Source organism: Corylus avellana, chromosome 3, assembly GCF_965113065.1.
Source record: "Corylus avellana chromosome 3, dhCorAvel1.hap1.2, whole genome shotgun sequence".
In the NCBI taxonomy this organism is placed as follows: domain Eukaryota; kingdom Viridiplantae; phylum Streptophyta; class Magnoliopsida; order Fagales; family Betulaceae; genus Corylus; species Corylus avellana.
In genome coordinates this window covers 27,583,735-27,599,490 of record NC_142492.1, presented here as the reverse complement: position 1 = coordinate 27,599,490, position 15,756 = coordinate 27,583,735, and the positions used below count along the sequence as shown (strand labels likewise).

General features: G+C 38.8%; 1 pseudogene; it reads right to left on the bottom strand.

The window, feature by feature from the left end:
- Positions 1 to 9,885: 9,885 nt before the first annotated feature.
- LOC148587042 (protein FAR-RED IMPAIRED RESPONSE 1-like) lies at positions 9,886 to 13,351 on the bottom strand (annotated as a pseudogene).
- Positions 13,352 to 15,756: the final 2,405 nt, after the last annotated feature.

Sequence of the window (15,756 nt, the reverse complement as noted above, 5' to 3'; positions counted from 1 at the left end):
ATTTACTTTTTTTAAAATATTATTTTTTAATATTTTTTATTCATTTTTTCCATTTCTCTCTTTCATTATCGATAAATATTAGACTTTATAAATTTTTTCTTTTAAAGTTGGTTTCAAAATAATATGTTATTATTTCATGAGTTGATGACGCATTTCTCAATATAAAATATAAATCATTTGATAATAACATATATTTAGGAACCAACTTTTTTCAAAAATATAATTGGAAAGTGTAGCCACGTACCCTTTCTCATTCTGTCTTGTTTTTCTTCACACCACGCAGCCAATCCCTCCGCCTTCATTGGCTACAACCCACCATAGCCACCAACACGGTAGCCATGGAAGGCCAACGGCTACCAACGTTGGTTGACAACCACCACAAGAACTCCCCCCCGGGCGGCACCAATCAAAACCCAAACGGATCTACCTTCACTAATCCTGAAACGACATAAGACCATCACCAAAAGGTCATAAACCACTCATGACTTATACGGATTGAGATCCCCTCCATTTACTCAAAATTGGAGAATCTCATGTTACGAAATCGTAGTCCTTCATTTTAAATCCAATGATTTATAAAATGTCAACTGCTTTTGTATAACTGAGCATTAAATTTTGATTTTAATCTAACTTTTGTTTTACTAAGGTTTAAATGATTTTATAGACCATTAAATTTAAAATGAAGGGTTGCGATTTCATAACATGAGATTTTTCAATTTTGAGTAATTGGAGGGGATCTCAATCCTGAATTATACACACCACTCAGTCCAACCATGAAAAGCACCCTTGCCTGGGTACTCGAAGACAACCAATTTTCACAACTCGGGGCTTCAACATCCGTTTTGGTGAGCCCCAACATCCACAAGGAAGATAAGCAAGGAGAATGAGTATAGTGAAAGAAAAATGGGTTTTTGTTGGATTTTGAAGATGTGGGTTTTGTAGGTTGGAGGGGAATTGGGCTTGGTGAGAAGTGGAAATGGTGATGGGAGTGGAGTTTGGGAGAGGAGAGATGGGTTTGAACTCAATAACCCTCTCTCTCTCTCTCTCTCTCTCATTTGCTTGACTCTCCTGAAAAGTACTCTCTCTTTCTCTATGTCCCTCGTTTGGTTGCTGAGAAAGTAGAAGGTTTTTAATAGATGAAAAGTTTAATTGGAATCCTATGTTTTTAGCAACTGCTGACTCTCATTCTCCTCCAGAAAACTTGAAACACAAGATCGTAGAAGATGAAAGAGAGAGACGAGCAACGACAAGATGAAGACAATGATAAAATATTTAAAAATTTGAACATTGTGTTATAGTAAATAACAAAAATGTTGCTATTCATAAGAGAAAAATACATTTTTGTTCTTCGACAACTAATCTGCTAAAGACTAAAAGAGACTCATAATAGCTATTGTGAGCCCTTTAGCTACGTTGGTTGATGGATGACATTAATTTTTTACGTATTGATTTTCGTGGATGTAATGACTTCTTATTTATTAATGAAATTCAGTTCATTTAATTTTGTGTAATTGACAACTTTGTGTAATAGAATGCTCATAAATTTGATTTGATTTTAAGGTTATGATTTGAGCCATTTCAATTACTTGTTAGTTCCTATGCGTTTTATGAGTGTGTTAATTGATTTCAAGAATTTCATCTAACCTACTTTTGTGATTTGATAGGATCATATTGAGTCTTAGAAGGAATTTTGTAGTAATTGGTTTTATCATTGAATTGCTAAATAGAGAGTTTATTAGGTTTTTTTATCGGCATATTTGGTGTCCAAAACAAGTGCCTTTATAATTTGCTGTTGAGTATATTTGAAATTAGGATTTTGGTTGAAAATTGCTAAAGAAAATTGTTAAATATATTGTTGAATATATTGGAGTGGAAGAATGAGAGAGAGAAGAGAGAGAGCGGAAGCATATAATAGACTCTCTTCTATATTGATAGTCTAGTTGATATATATTGAGAATGATTACATAGCTCTATATATATAGAGATAAAAGAAGTAGTGGGCAAGAATCCGTAGACTAAACCCTAAAACATATAAGGTAACATAATAAACTATAATAATATAAAATATTATAACATCCCCCCTGCAAGCTTGAGTTTGGGAAAAAGAAAGGGAAATAAAGAGATTTTTTTTTTTTTTTTTTCTTTTTTGGGTCTCCGGAAAAGTCGTCGGAGTGGTGGTTGGAGTTGGGTAGCCGGTGGAGGTAGACGGAGGGCGGTAGCGGTAGCTAGGGTTGGGCACGGGGCGGGGCGGGGATTAGCATTTTTCTCACCCGCCCCACACACTGCGGGTTCTGAAAATTTCCACCTGCCACCCGAGGACAATGCACAATATCCGCGCGGGGCGAGGTAGATCGGGGCGGGTTTTGCGGGTTGTGCATGCTTCTTTCTTCTCCTCCATTTTCGTCTATGTTTCTTTCTTCTCCGTTCTCCTTTGTTTCTTTCTTCTCACAACCCAACAACAGAAGTTACAGAGCCCAAAAAAAAACCTATAAACAATGGGAAAAAAAAAAAATTATTCGTTTGAACAAACACAACCCAACATCAGATCTGTTTCGATCCATTTATGAAACAAGTCTAGAGATTAAAAAAAAAAAAAAAACTTGGATCGTGGTTTGTAGAAGAGAAAGCGGCGCTGTAGCTCGTGGTCTTTGAAGATGTTGAGCGGCGACGCAGACGAGAGACTGAGAGAGAGCAGACCACTAGACCAGAGAGAGAGAGAGAGAGAGCAAGAGAGTCGGAGAGAGGGAGAGAGGCAGAAGAAAATGAGACAAGGTCAGAGAGAGAGGAAGAGAGGCGGCTGAAAATGAGAAAGTTATGAACTTAGGGTTAGGGTTTTTTGTTTTTATAGTCATGCGGGTCGGATCAGGGCGGGTCGGGTACCCGCAGGAAATAAATTCATATACCCACAACCCGCCCCGCCCCGCCCCGCATAGGTTGGGTAAATCTTACCCGAATCTGCAAAAATAAGCCTAAAAACCGCGCGGGGCGGGGCGGGTTGGGCGGGTTTTTTGCCCACCCCTAGCGGCAGCTAGCTGCTGGTGGCTGATAGAGACAGTTAAGCCCAAAATGTTCGGCTTGAACTTGGATGAGAGCCTTATAGGCTAGCTTAAATTGGGTCGGTTTGATTGGGCCAACATAGGCCAAAACCCTTGGACCATTGAATATGGTCTAACCTGAAAACGATATGACCCGAGTCTAACCTAGTGAACCGGGTTGACTATTTGGACCGAGTTGTAGGAATTGACTCGGTTGGACCAATTTAGAATCCAATGACCCGGTTAGAAATCGGCTTTGGATCAGGGTTGGAGATACCTTGGATGGATTTGGAATTGACTCGGTTGGACAGGTTTAGAACCCAATGACCCAGTTAAAAACCAGTTTTGGATCGGGTTGAAAGTGGATCTATGGCTGACGTGGCCCATTGAGAGGCTGCCACGTGGCTGCTGGAAAGAGAAGAAGACGCTGGCGTGTGTGGTGCACGCACCAGACACTGTGCAACGCTTTCTTTCTCCTCACATACATACTCACTCTTGACGCATCCATCTTCTCTCTCACTGCTATTAGCCTATTACCCACACAACTACACAGCCTACACCAACATATCTTTCTTCCACAAAATCATAGAAATCTCCTTCATTCAAAAATAAGTTTCAAACTTTCAAGAGAAATCTCCTTCATTCAGAGACAGACCAAACAGAGAGACGGAGACGAGAGAGAAAGCAAAAGAGTTTCAAGAAAAAGAAAAAATTGTTTTAAATGGGTTGCGTTGGGTAACCCGTGAAATAGTCGTGTACGGTTTTGGTGGGCTGACCAAACGGGTCATGTTTGGGTTTACCCTAAACGGGTAGTGGGTCATTACGGGTCGACTTGCAACCCGTTTTGCCAACCCTACATGTAATACAATACCAGTGCCTCAGATAATGTACGCTACCGTCCATAACAATAGTGACACAACCGACTCCAACCTCGGGTGGCCTACACCACTAATGATGTACATCCTATAGTGACTGCCCGTTAAAACTGCGTCAGTCACGAAACAACCATTGGATCAAAGGCCCATATAACAACACACACATTTGACCACAAAGTTAACATGTATAATAAGCCCATGGCCGTTACCCCGCACGTACCAATGTATCATGTTATACGATGCAATTTATCTTATCCGTATTTTACATGCATGCTTTTATAAGTCTCACTTTCGTTAGCATGTTAAGTACAATGTTTTTCACAAAAAGCTATAGTTCATGTACAACAAAGTATATATCATGAGAGTTGTAAATATGCATATTTTGGTACACAAAATAGTCGTGCAATTGCAGGAAAATAAATAGCTAGTATTATGTGAGTTAAAACTCACCTGGATCGATTAGGTTCTCCGAATATTCTTCCAAGGGTTTCGGCCTATCCAAATCTATGAAAAACCTCCAATTAGTCCTAAGTCCACTTAACAAACCCTAGGCTCGAAAATAGGGGTCGTTGGAGGCCAAACCCTAAATTGGCCCTGGACGAGCACTCGACCTAAGGATGAGCGTGCGTCCAGTGAGGTTCAGGTAGAACCTCATTTTGACCCACCTTTTCACGAGCCTTCCTCCGACTAGTCCTAAGGTCAAAAAGGGCTTCTAACAACTCCTTAACAACATTAAGACTTATAATAACATGATTACATCTAACGGAAAGAACGACTAAACAAATCAAAGGCTACAATAATCTACTAAGCAAGAATCAACTAATAATTTAAGGAAAGAGTAGAGGTTACCTTCACACGCAAGTAACACCTCCTTTCTCACCCAAAAGCTCACACAACCTCACAACACTCACAAAACAATCCAACGGGGCTTTTCCAAGGTTTTTGAAGCTGAAAAATCTAATCGGGTTGAATGCTATTTATAGGGGAAGAGGCTGAGGGCAACATGGTAAATATCTGGAAAGAAACGAGCCCTCTGTGTACTATAGGGGCAAGTGCTCATGTATTGTAGCTTAGAGGGGTCAAAGTTGCAGCATGTGCAGGTAAAAATCAGCGGTCAACAAAAAGTCAACGAGCACTCATTTCGGTCCCCACACGAGAGCTCGTGTGTGGTCCCCCACACGAGCGTTCGTCTATTGTAGCTCCAAAAATTAAAAATTTTAAAAATGCCCATCCAGGTGTCCCTAGTGACCCAAAGTCTAATTAACCTTCTACTTAAGCTGTCCTATGCCTAATTAAATATTTTGGGTCACTACAGCTTTTAATTTCTCTTTTATGGTGGATTGGATTAATATTATTATCTCTCCAGGAAGTTCTCTTGGTATCCCTCTAGTGGATCACCATAAGTTCCAAAATGTTGCCTCTGTGGCATATAATATCTCATGGTTCTACATAAACAAAGCATTTCATGGTGGACTCTCCTTCGATGCCTACAACGTGTCTATTCATATTAATAAAATCACTCTCGAGCATTTTTAGGCTTGGAACTCAAAATCACAAACCCTTGTGGAAAAATAGATCTCTCCTCCGCTCAACTGGTTCAAGATTAATTTTGATACAGCCATTCGGGATTCCTTTTCCGCACTGGCAGCTGTATGTCATGATCCTAATGGCCAAAGTATCCGTATGATCTCCCAAATTAGTCCACCATGTATTCCAAATGTGGGGGAAGCTTTGGCAGCCCTCCTCGTGGTTTCCCTAGCATTTTCTCTTCAACTTGATCGTTTCATTCTTTAAGGTGATTCTGAGGTGGTGATCCTAGCCCTCCAGTAGCTAGAACTTTCCTAAGATTGGAGGATCTCCCTCATCAATTCTGATACCTTAAATACTATTCCTATTGCTTCTTATTGGGAAGCTAGGAAGGTTAATAGAAGTACAAACCTCTGTGCTCACTTTATGAGACGTTGGACCGCAACCAGATCTTACTCTGACAGCATTCCCTTTTCCTCCCCCCTTTTTGTCAACTCCCCTTGTTAGTGGGAAGGATCCCATTTGTTTCTTGTAGCTTTTCCTTCTTGCAAAGTACTTTAAAAAAAAAAAATTGTGAATAACATTAAAACATCAATCATAAACACAATGTTTAGTTAATTGGGAAAACACACAAAATTTTAGAAGAGAGAGGAAAGTTAGATATTAAGAAGAGTTTTTCGATTTAGTAATAATAGCAATGTGACATGCAATGAGATCATCCAAAAGGAAAACTAGAGAATCAACATGCAAATCATCTAACCAAAAAAAAAAAAAATCAATGTCATTAGAGTTGCTATGATAAATGCTATTAATTGTGCTTCCACAATAAGTACTTTACTTGAAGATAATGATATTGCAAATACATAATTATGTTAAGAGTGTGAGAAGTTCCTAGAATGCCTGAAAGACACAAAGGGGTGGTCTAAGACATGTCCAACTTCACAAGTCACAACTGAGTAAAATGAGTCTCGCTATCCAGCTACTCAGGGTCAGCCCAGCATTCACCAACGCTGACGTGGCTGACCCCACCAATGCTAACGGGGCTAACCCCACCAACTCTGACGTGGCTGACCCCACCAACGCTGACGTGGCCAAGGCCACATCAGACTTTTTTTTTTTTGAAAAAAAAAATTAGGTCAAAAACTCTCTCTTCCCCCATTTCATCGCCGCCTCCCCATTTTCATCTTTCTCTTCCTCTCTTCCCACAATACTTACACAAATATGTCCCCCTCTCTCTTTCTCCCCTCACCGACGGCCGGCCACCGGAGACCACAAAGGACGAGGACAGCTTACGGCAAGCCACCCACATCTCCAGCGACGAGCTACATTGGTCAGAATCCCCAAATTTTAGTGATGCCAAGCCATATGCATAGGTTTTTTTTTTTTTTTTTTTTTTCTCTCTCTCTCTCTCTCTCTCACTTCTGCTCTTCACACGAGCCACCCAGATTTAGAGTTTATGATGATTTCATTATATATGCATGGGTTCCTACAGCTTTCACACAGACTCCGAGTAAATTCCGGCGATTCCAGCACCAACGACATAAGACTCCGGATCTAGACATAAGACTACAGTGAAGGCTCTCTCTCTCTCTCTCTCCATGCGTGAATCTAGACAAGTCTCTCTCTCCACAAGACTTCAGGGTGGTGTTTGGTAACCGGGTTGAGGATTGCCTAGACACTGTGTAACACTGTGCAGTCTCGGGTTTTGAGTCATTACACACCTAACTCTCCTGACCCACTTCTTAAAATTACTTTATTAGCCTTCATTTTTTATGCCTTTCGTTTTCCAGCGTTGGTCTTAGCCTCACAGTTTTGTCTGACTCTTCTCCTTCACGGAGTCTTCTCTTACACGTGTCTTCTCCCTCTACGAGCTCCCCACCCCATGCCTTCATCCTCCGGCCACCGAACGACAGCCAACCTCTTCACAGGCGACACCCACCTACCCCGGAAGTCGATCGGCGGGTGAGGAGAGGATCATCCATTTGTTCATCAGAATTAAGCCTCACCTGAAATTCTGAGTGTAATGGATTTTTGTGCTGTTTCTTTCAGAAAGCTCTGATTTTGGATGGATTTCAGCAGAGAAAACAAGCTCAAGAAAAGACTCAACATAGACATTCACCGAACATACGAAATGAACACACCCATTTGATGATTCTCAGAAAATCGACACCCAAAATACTAAGAAACAGAGTACCAAAAACAGAACACCAACCCATTCGGCTACCACCGAGAATCAAACAGAAAATCAACAACAAACGTGAATCAACCCCTATATTCCTCCGTCTACAAGCAGTTCACAGTGTGAGCTCTCCAACACAAGCTCGAATTACAAACTAGGTTGTTTGCAGGTCTTCGCCTAGAACCACAGATTGTAGACAATTCGATTGACTTTAGAGCCAAAGAGGGAAAGAGTTCATCTTTCAAGTTGAAGGACGGAGCGCAGCAGGGGGGGTGAAGTCTGTTTCGTGCTTTTGAGATTGTAAATGGAAAAAACTCAAAAAAAGTGTCCAGAGAAGACAAGGGCAAGGGGGGGGGGGGGGAGTCTATGCTTTGGAGATTGTCAATGGAAAAAAACTCAAAAAAGTGTCCAGAGAAGACAAGGGCAAGATGGTCAAAGGCAGAGAAAAGTTGAAGTTGAAAATTGAAAGTTTCCTGGTCAACATTCAAAAGGTTAACGGGGTCTGGGCAGACCCCGTTGCCAAACGAAGCCCAGGTATTTTTTATGGCATTTTCTGCATTTCAACACAATGGGTATTTTTATTATTGTTTTGTAGAAGATTATGGGTAGTCATAGGTTGAGATTTTTCTTTGGGTAATCCATAGGCGATTGAATGTTGATTATGGGCCGTTTTTCCTGTTTTTGGAATCCAAACCAAATGAGGTTGTGGGTGTTACAGGGTGTAAATTTTCTATTGAATTTCTCTGAAATATTTAAGAGAGGCGTTGAGAGGAGATTGTGTTGATTTTTTTAAAAAAAAATTTTTTTATTGAATGATGAATTTTGGGTTCAGCCTATTAAAGGGGAGATTTTTCCTAGAATTTTGAGTTCAGCCTATTAACGTTCTGTTTGGCTATTGCTTGGCATTTGGATTTCTGGTTATTATTTTACATGTTTGTTTTTGTAGCTGATGTGTTTAATGATTTGCTTTTATTTTTTGTCCATATGATTGATGAAATTTTCATGAGAAAGAGCTTATCAGATTCATCTGCAATTTACTATTATTTGTAAGAGCTTATCAGATTCATCTGATGTTTGGTGTGTTGCCAAGGCTGATGTTTGGTGTGGAAATATGAAAGGATATGGCGTTATGTAGATATGAGCGTCATTATCGTGAAACGCTTCCAAAACATGCAGTGAAGGTTTAGGAGCATCGATGTGTTATCTCAATTACAAGATGTGGGTTTGTGCAGAGCTGTGAAAAATATGATTTTTAGGATTTTGGAGAGGCACTGTAGGTGTTGTTGGACTTGCATTTTGTCATGTGATTATGGAAAGTAATGTTTATGGGCAAAACGAAAGTAATGTAATTCTGAAAACTTGCATTTTATAGTTGATTTGGGTATTTTCTTTTGTTGGTTGTTCATTTGCAATTTACTATAATTTTTCATTGTCATTTGCAACCCAATGATGCAAATGTGAAAAATCCTGCCACATAATGTCCTGCCGTTGTGAAAAATCCACATTATGCCTCAAAATTAGGGTTGAAATAGAGGTTTCGGTTAGCGGTTAGTGGCTAAAACCGCTAACCGCAACCGCCTTAGCGGTTAGTAAATTTTACTAACCGTCTTCGCTAACTGGATAGCGGTTAACCACATCTGGCTAACCGCTTTTCTACTGGGCTTTTTTATTGAGCTTTTTTTTTTTTTGGTCGGTTTTGGGCCAATTTTGGACCGGTTTTGAGAATTATTTTGGGCTCACTTTAAACATTTTTTTTTCCATCTTTTTGTCTTTTCAAGGCCATTTTAGCATCAAATTAGCCCAAAGGAGCCCAATAGTATTTAATAATAATAAAAAAATCTAAAATACTCTACAAATTTACATTAGTCTACTATGAATGCATTTCAACATACAAATAAATTTCCAAAAACCTTGTAAATAATCTACTAGCAATCTTAATTTTATCCCATGAACACTCAAACATATATCCCTTAGCCATAATAATTAACTGCTATTTTTTTCAATCCCTTATAGGTCTTTGTTGATCCAATGCTCACTGATCTGCCAACAAAGCCCCTATCAAAACAAAGCTAAATGCAGTCAATCACCAAAACATAATATAAAGTCCTAATCCAAGCAACATGTAAACAACAAAGAAACAGAACAAGAAAAAGAAATCCAACAAAGAAACACCTGTTGTGCATCTGTGTTGTAGGGACTAAGAAAATAGATCTATCGATTTTTTATCTCTACGTGATTCCAACATCTAAAACCAAATCTATCAGAGAAACTAAACTTTCTTATGCAAAGCGTTATCGTATTGATCCACAAATTCCTTCAATGTGGTTGACGAATGCAAATAACCATAAAAAAATGCATTCATACTTTCACTATGTTGTGTGGTAGTCATGCCGGCCCAAAATACACTTTTCAAATATGTTGGTACCCAAAATGTCCGCTCACTATATAAGTTACGCAACCACGCATTATCCTCCAACTTATAACACTCCAGTAAACTTTGCCAACTTGTGTCAAACTCATCACATGTCTGAGAATTGTATACACAACTTCTTAAGGCACTCTTAATGGCATGATACTACGAATGTGATCCAAATTTATCAGAAATTTTTTTGGAAAAATTATACTTTACCCTCCCAAAGTTTGGGGTGATTTTCAATTCAACCGCCAATGTTTCAATTTTTGCAATGCACCCCCCCAAACTTGTAAATTTTTTTCAATTCGACCAATTTCATCCAAAAATTCCCATATTGCCCCTATTTTTTTTTACTTTTTAATTTTTTATAAAAAAATAAAAAAATAAAAAAGAAAAAAGAAAATTTGGGGTTGTAGAATATATTTTTTAATTTTTTTATAAAAAATAAAATAAATAAATTATGGGCAATATGGAAATTTTTGGATGAAATTGGTCGAATTGAAAAAATTTTGCAATATAAAAAATAAAATAAATAAATTAGGGGCAATATGGAAATTTTTGGATGAAATTGGTCGAATTGAAAAAATTTTGCAAGTTTGAAGGGGTGCATTGCAAAAATTGAAACATTGGTGGTCGCATTGAAAATCACTCCAAACTTTGGGGGGGGGGGGGGTAAAGTGTACTTTTCCCAATTTTTTTTAATATATGCCATAAACAAAATCAATATCCAGCATTTGAAAAAACTATATTGATTGCACTTTGCATAGCCCTATCTTGATCTCTTATAATTGCCTTTGGCGATCGACCATTCATGCATTTCAACCAAGTTTCAAACAACCATACAAATGTCTCTATATTCTCACTTGATATTAAAGTTGCCCCAAAGAGTATTGACTACCCATGATGATTTACTCACACAAAAGGAGCAAATGGCATTGCGTACCCTATTAGTCAAATAAGTTGTATCAAATGTAATGACATCCCCAAAATCTTCATACGATGCCCTACTTCGTGCATCAGCCCAAAACACATTTATCAACCTACAATCATCGTCCAAATCCATCTCAAAGTAGAAACCATCATTTACTTCCTGCATTCTACTAAAATAGCTATGAAGTGATTTGGCACCTCTTGTGCCTAGGCGTAGATGTCTTGACTTGGCAATAAAATTACGACAATCTTTTTCTCCAAAGGCAAGATTCTCATACCCCCCTCCCGCTTCAACAACTAGTGAGTTATAATTCTTATTCATTTTTATTCCCGCTCTATTATTTATCTCAAGCTTACTCTTCGCAACAGGATCCAAATCCTTATTGCATCTAAAAAATCTCACTTGACATGGGCTTAAATGATGATTATGCTTAGAACGTACACTAGTCACACACCGTTTTGTATCAACTAACTTCGCATTAAAACTGGCCTTACACCCTGTTCTAATTGTTTGACTAGGCTTACAAAAACTATTACTTGAGCCGGGTTTTCTGCTGCCATAACGAGCACATCCTAGAGTAAGGTAATCTGCATGCCCTTTTTCATTCTTTTTAATCATCTTTTGTACCACACCAAAACCCTCTTTCTTCGCATAACTCCTATAGTAAATATTAAGTTTGTTTATGGAGCTAAATGCCATTCCTTTTTTAGGTGTCTCAACATTTTCAACTTCATCTATGAGCTTCAACACGGACTTGCCATTGCCCGCATTATCTTCCGACACTAAATCAGCTACAGTTTCATTTTCAGTAATATCAAAACAAATAAAACAAAATTTAGATGAAGTAAATACGAATAATAACATTCACTAAGTTATGCTACAAGAATTAAATGAAGATTAAAAGGCCCAACATACCATTTTGGGGGTCCATTTCAAGGGGAGACAAAAAATGGATTAAAACAGTGGGTTGGAGATTCTGAAATTTGGGAATTTTGAAGATTGTAGCTTGTCGTTGGAGATGTGGCCGGCTCGTCGTCAGTTCATATGGTTGGCTTGTCGTCACTTAAATTTGGGGATTTTGACTAATGTAGCTCATCGCCGGAGATGTGGGTGGCTCTCCTTCGTGGTCTCTGGAAGCCGGCCGTCGGTGAGGGGAGAATGAAGAGGAAAGAGGAGAAAGAGAGAGGGGGAGAGATTTGTGTGAGGGAAGAGAAGAAAACAGAGATGCTTTCTAACAGGGGAGGCGGCAACGAAATGGGGAAGAGAGATTTTTCTAACCTAACAAATTATTATTTTTTAAAAAAATTCTGACGTGGCCTTTGCCATGCTAGTGTTGGTGGATGCTGAGTTGATTGTGGGGAGCCAAAAATCTCTACTTGAGCAAAATATATAAAACTAACACAGAAAACAATAAAAAAAAATAAAAAAATAAAAAAAATCCAAAAACACCTTTAACCTCTTCTTTCCCTCCTTAACCTCTATTCGAGTGTTGGCTTGCGTCTTCAAGAGCTAGCCTTGTCTTAGGCTGAGGTTAGGCGCGCAAGTTAGGCCGAGGCTAGTTGTATAGGTTAGCCGTGTCTTTTAAGAGCTAGTGTTGGGTTGAGCTGAGGTTAGGTGCGCGAGTTAAGCTGAGGCTATTATGTAGGTTAGCTGCGTCTTTTAAGGGCTAGTGTTGGGTTGGGTTGAGGTTAGGTATATGGGTTAGGCTTCATCTTGAAGGGCTAGGATTGGTTTGGGCTGATGCTAGGTGCATGGGTTAAATCGCCTCTTTTTATTTAGGGTTAATAACATTTTTGGTACCTGGGTTTTAATGTTTTTATTTTTTTTTCTCCTAAGTTTTAAAACATGACAAATCTAGTATCCTAGATTTTGGTAAAGATCGAATAACCACTTCCGTTAATTTCCATCAATCCCCCATTAACAGAAATCCACGTCATCGCCACGTAATCACGTAATATCATGACACGTGTCCACTAAAAAAAAAACCTAAACGGTCATCAGTACAGAATATCGCGACATTTTTCCTCCTTTATGCCATTTTTCCCCGGTGCAGAATCATCTCCGGGGACTTCGAAACACTGGCCACAACGTTTTCTAAAAGCAAGACTTCATAGCAGGTATTACTTCCAGCCCCAATACCTTGACCGACATTATCTTTTCTAAGTGGGTCACAATTTTCCACTGGCAGAAATCTTCGGCAACCCCTAGATGCTGATCGGCACCCTTTTCTCCATGCATGCCAATCTCTGTTGCCTGCTGACTACTCCGACAACCAGAGAAATCGCGCACCTCTTTTTTCCTGTTCCTTTTTCCCCAATGATGATGAGGAAGGCGATGATGATGACAATTGATATCCTTGTCGATGTTGATGATGATCTTCTTCATCTTCATCTTCCTCAAGAGCCAACAGAGGCATGGATTTAGGGTTAAAGGAGCTGTAGAAGGAAGATCTCCTTGATGACAACAAAATTCTCCTCCTCTTGTTGAATGGGTTCTCAGATTTCTCCAGATCCTTCACTGTGCAAGCGTCTGATAGATTCGCAAATGACTTTGATCTCCTTGTTGATGTTGATGATGATCTTCTTCATCTTCATCTTCCTGAGAGCCAACAGTGGCATGGATTTAGAGTTGAAGGAGCTGTAGAGGGAAGATCTCCTTGACGACAACAAAATTCTCCTCCTCTTGTTGAATGGGTTCTCAGATTTCTCCAGATCCTTCATTGTGCAAGCGTCTGATAGATTCGCAAACGACTTTGATTTCCCACTAAAATGGCTCAATAATCCCGTCCTGTATACCAATTAACAAAACCCATTTTAGAAAAACAATAATTAATTCCAAAAATCAAAACTATAAAATCACGTATTCTTCTTCTTTTCTTTCTTTGTATTACAGATTCCCTTCGATTATTTCAACGGATCAGGCAAATAATTAAAAAAAAAAAAAAAGAATCAAACTTTTTTCTCAATCACCAAATATCAAAAACAAAAAGCTTGTACCCAAAAGTTGAAAAAAAAAAAGAAAAAGAAAGAATAATTAGTTGATGGGAAGAGAATCCTCCGAAGAACCCAAAGAATCAAATCCTTCTCTGCTGAAACCGCTCTACACCTCCTTGGAGGAGGTGCGCAAATCTGAAGCTTTTCGGCTGAAGATGTTTTTATTTTTTTCCCCATAGGTTTTAAAATATGACAAATCTAGTACCTCCGATTTTGGAAAATACTGAATCACCACCTCTGTTAATTTCCGTCATTCCGCCACTAACGGAAGTCCACGTCATCGCCACATAATCACGTAATATCGCGACACGTGTCCATCTTAAAAAAAAAAAAAAAACTAAATGGTAAATCCACGTTAGTATAACATTAAAGGGTCATACCAACGGTGCAGAATCGTCTTCAAGGTGGTGTTTGGCAAAAGGCATGGCCAGCCTAGATACTGTTTAAGTTTTTTCCCCTTATGTGAAATTACAGTATTACCCTTTATTTGTTTTTCCAAAAATTTCCAGTTGTACTCTTTTCCTCCAGCTCCCAGACACTGTTCAATGTCTTCTTGCTTGGCTTCTTTGAAACAACAGGCCAGGCAACTGCTCTTCTGGATGACCCAATCCGCACAGAATTTGAATTTCCTGAGAAAATCCCACTGCTGGGTCTACGGTGAGAGAGAGAAGGAGAGAGACCAGAGCAGACCCACGGCTGGGTCTCGGCCTAAGACCCGCCGTGGGTCACCAGACCCACGCGGGTCACTGGGTCACGGTCGACCCACGGCTGAGTCACGTCGGTCACCGACGTTGGGCCGTGACCCGCGACCCACGTTTGCGATAATTCTTGACATAGTTTCTTTGTGAATTCTTGAGTTGTGTCTGTTGGTGGGTTTTTCTGGTTCCGGCGGAAAATGGTTCTCCTCCACCGGTAATTTCTCTCTTTCCGGCCTATACCTCTGCTTGTTCTCTTTTTGGTTGTTATCCGGTGTTTTGATTTTATTTTCTTAAAGTGTATTAGGAGAGGTGTCAGCATTTTAATAGAAGGCATAAAATATGCCTTTTTTGTCAGGACCGCGTAGAAGCAGCTCTCTAAACACAAAGCATGGGATTTATGTCTCTGGAAAATTTTCAGAGAGAGGGGTAATATGGTAAAAAATATGCCAAATATTGAGAGGGAAAGCCGGTCAATGGCCCAGACACTGAACAGTGTCTGGGCGTTCAGTGTCTGGGCCATGGCTTTTGCCAAACGATGCCTAAAACTCAGGTACCAAAAAGGTTATTAACCCTTTTATTTATTATTTAAATAATAGAAAAAATATCTTAATAGGTTTGTTAATGTGTTTTGAGGTATATTTTGGAATTAATTATTCAAATTATAAACAAGTTAGAGATTTTTTTTTTTTTTTTGTAAGACAAGGTAGAGATTTTTAATTGTGTTAAATATCATGTAGTAATTTTTAGGGTAAAATATACGTACTCTCTTAAACTACTACTCAATTGACAATGTTCTCCCTAAACTTTCAATTAGAACATTGTCTCAAAAACTAGCAAAATATTGTCAATGTCCCCCCCAAAACTATCAAAACATTGTCAATGTCCTCCAATGAAGAAACTACCCTTAGTAAAATAAAAACAAAAAAATACTAAAACTTATAGAAAAAACCTTAAAAAAAAAAAATCAAAGGGTGGCCAAATTTAAAAATAAAAAAAAATTCATTTTTATTATAAATTTTTTTTTAAAATTTTTGTTTTTCTTGTTTTTTTTTTTTTTTTTTTTTTTTTTTTTAATTTAATTTTCGTTTTTTAAAACATAATTAAA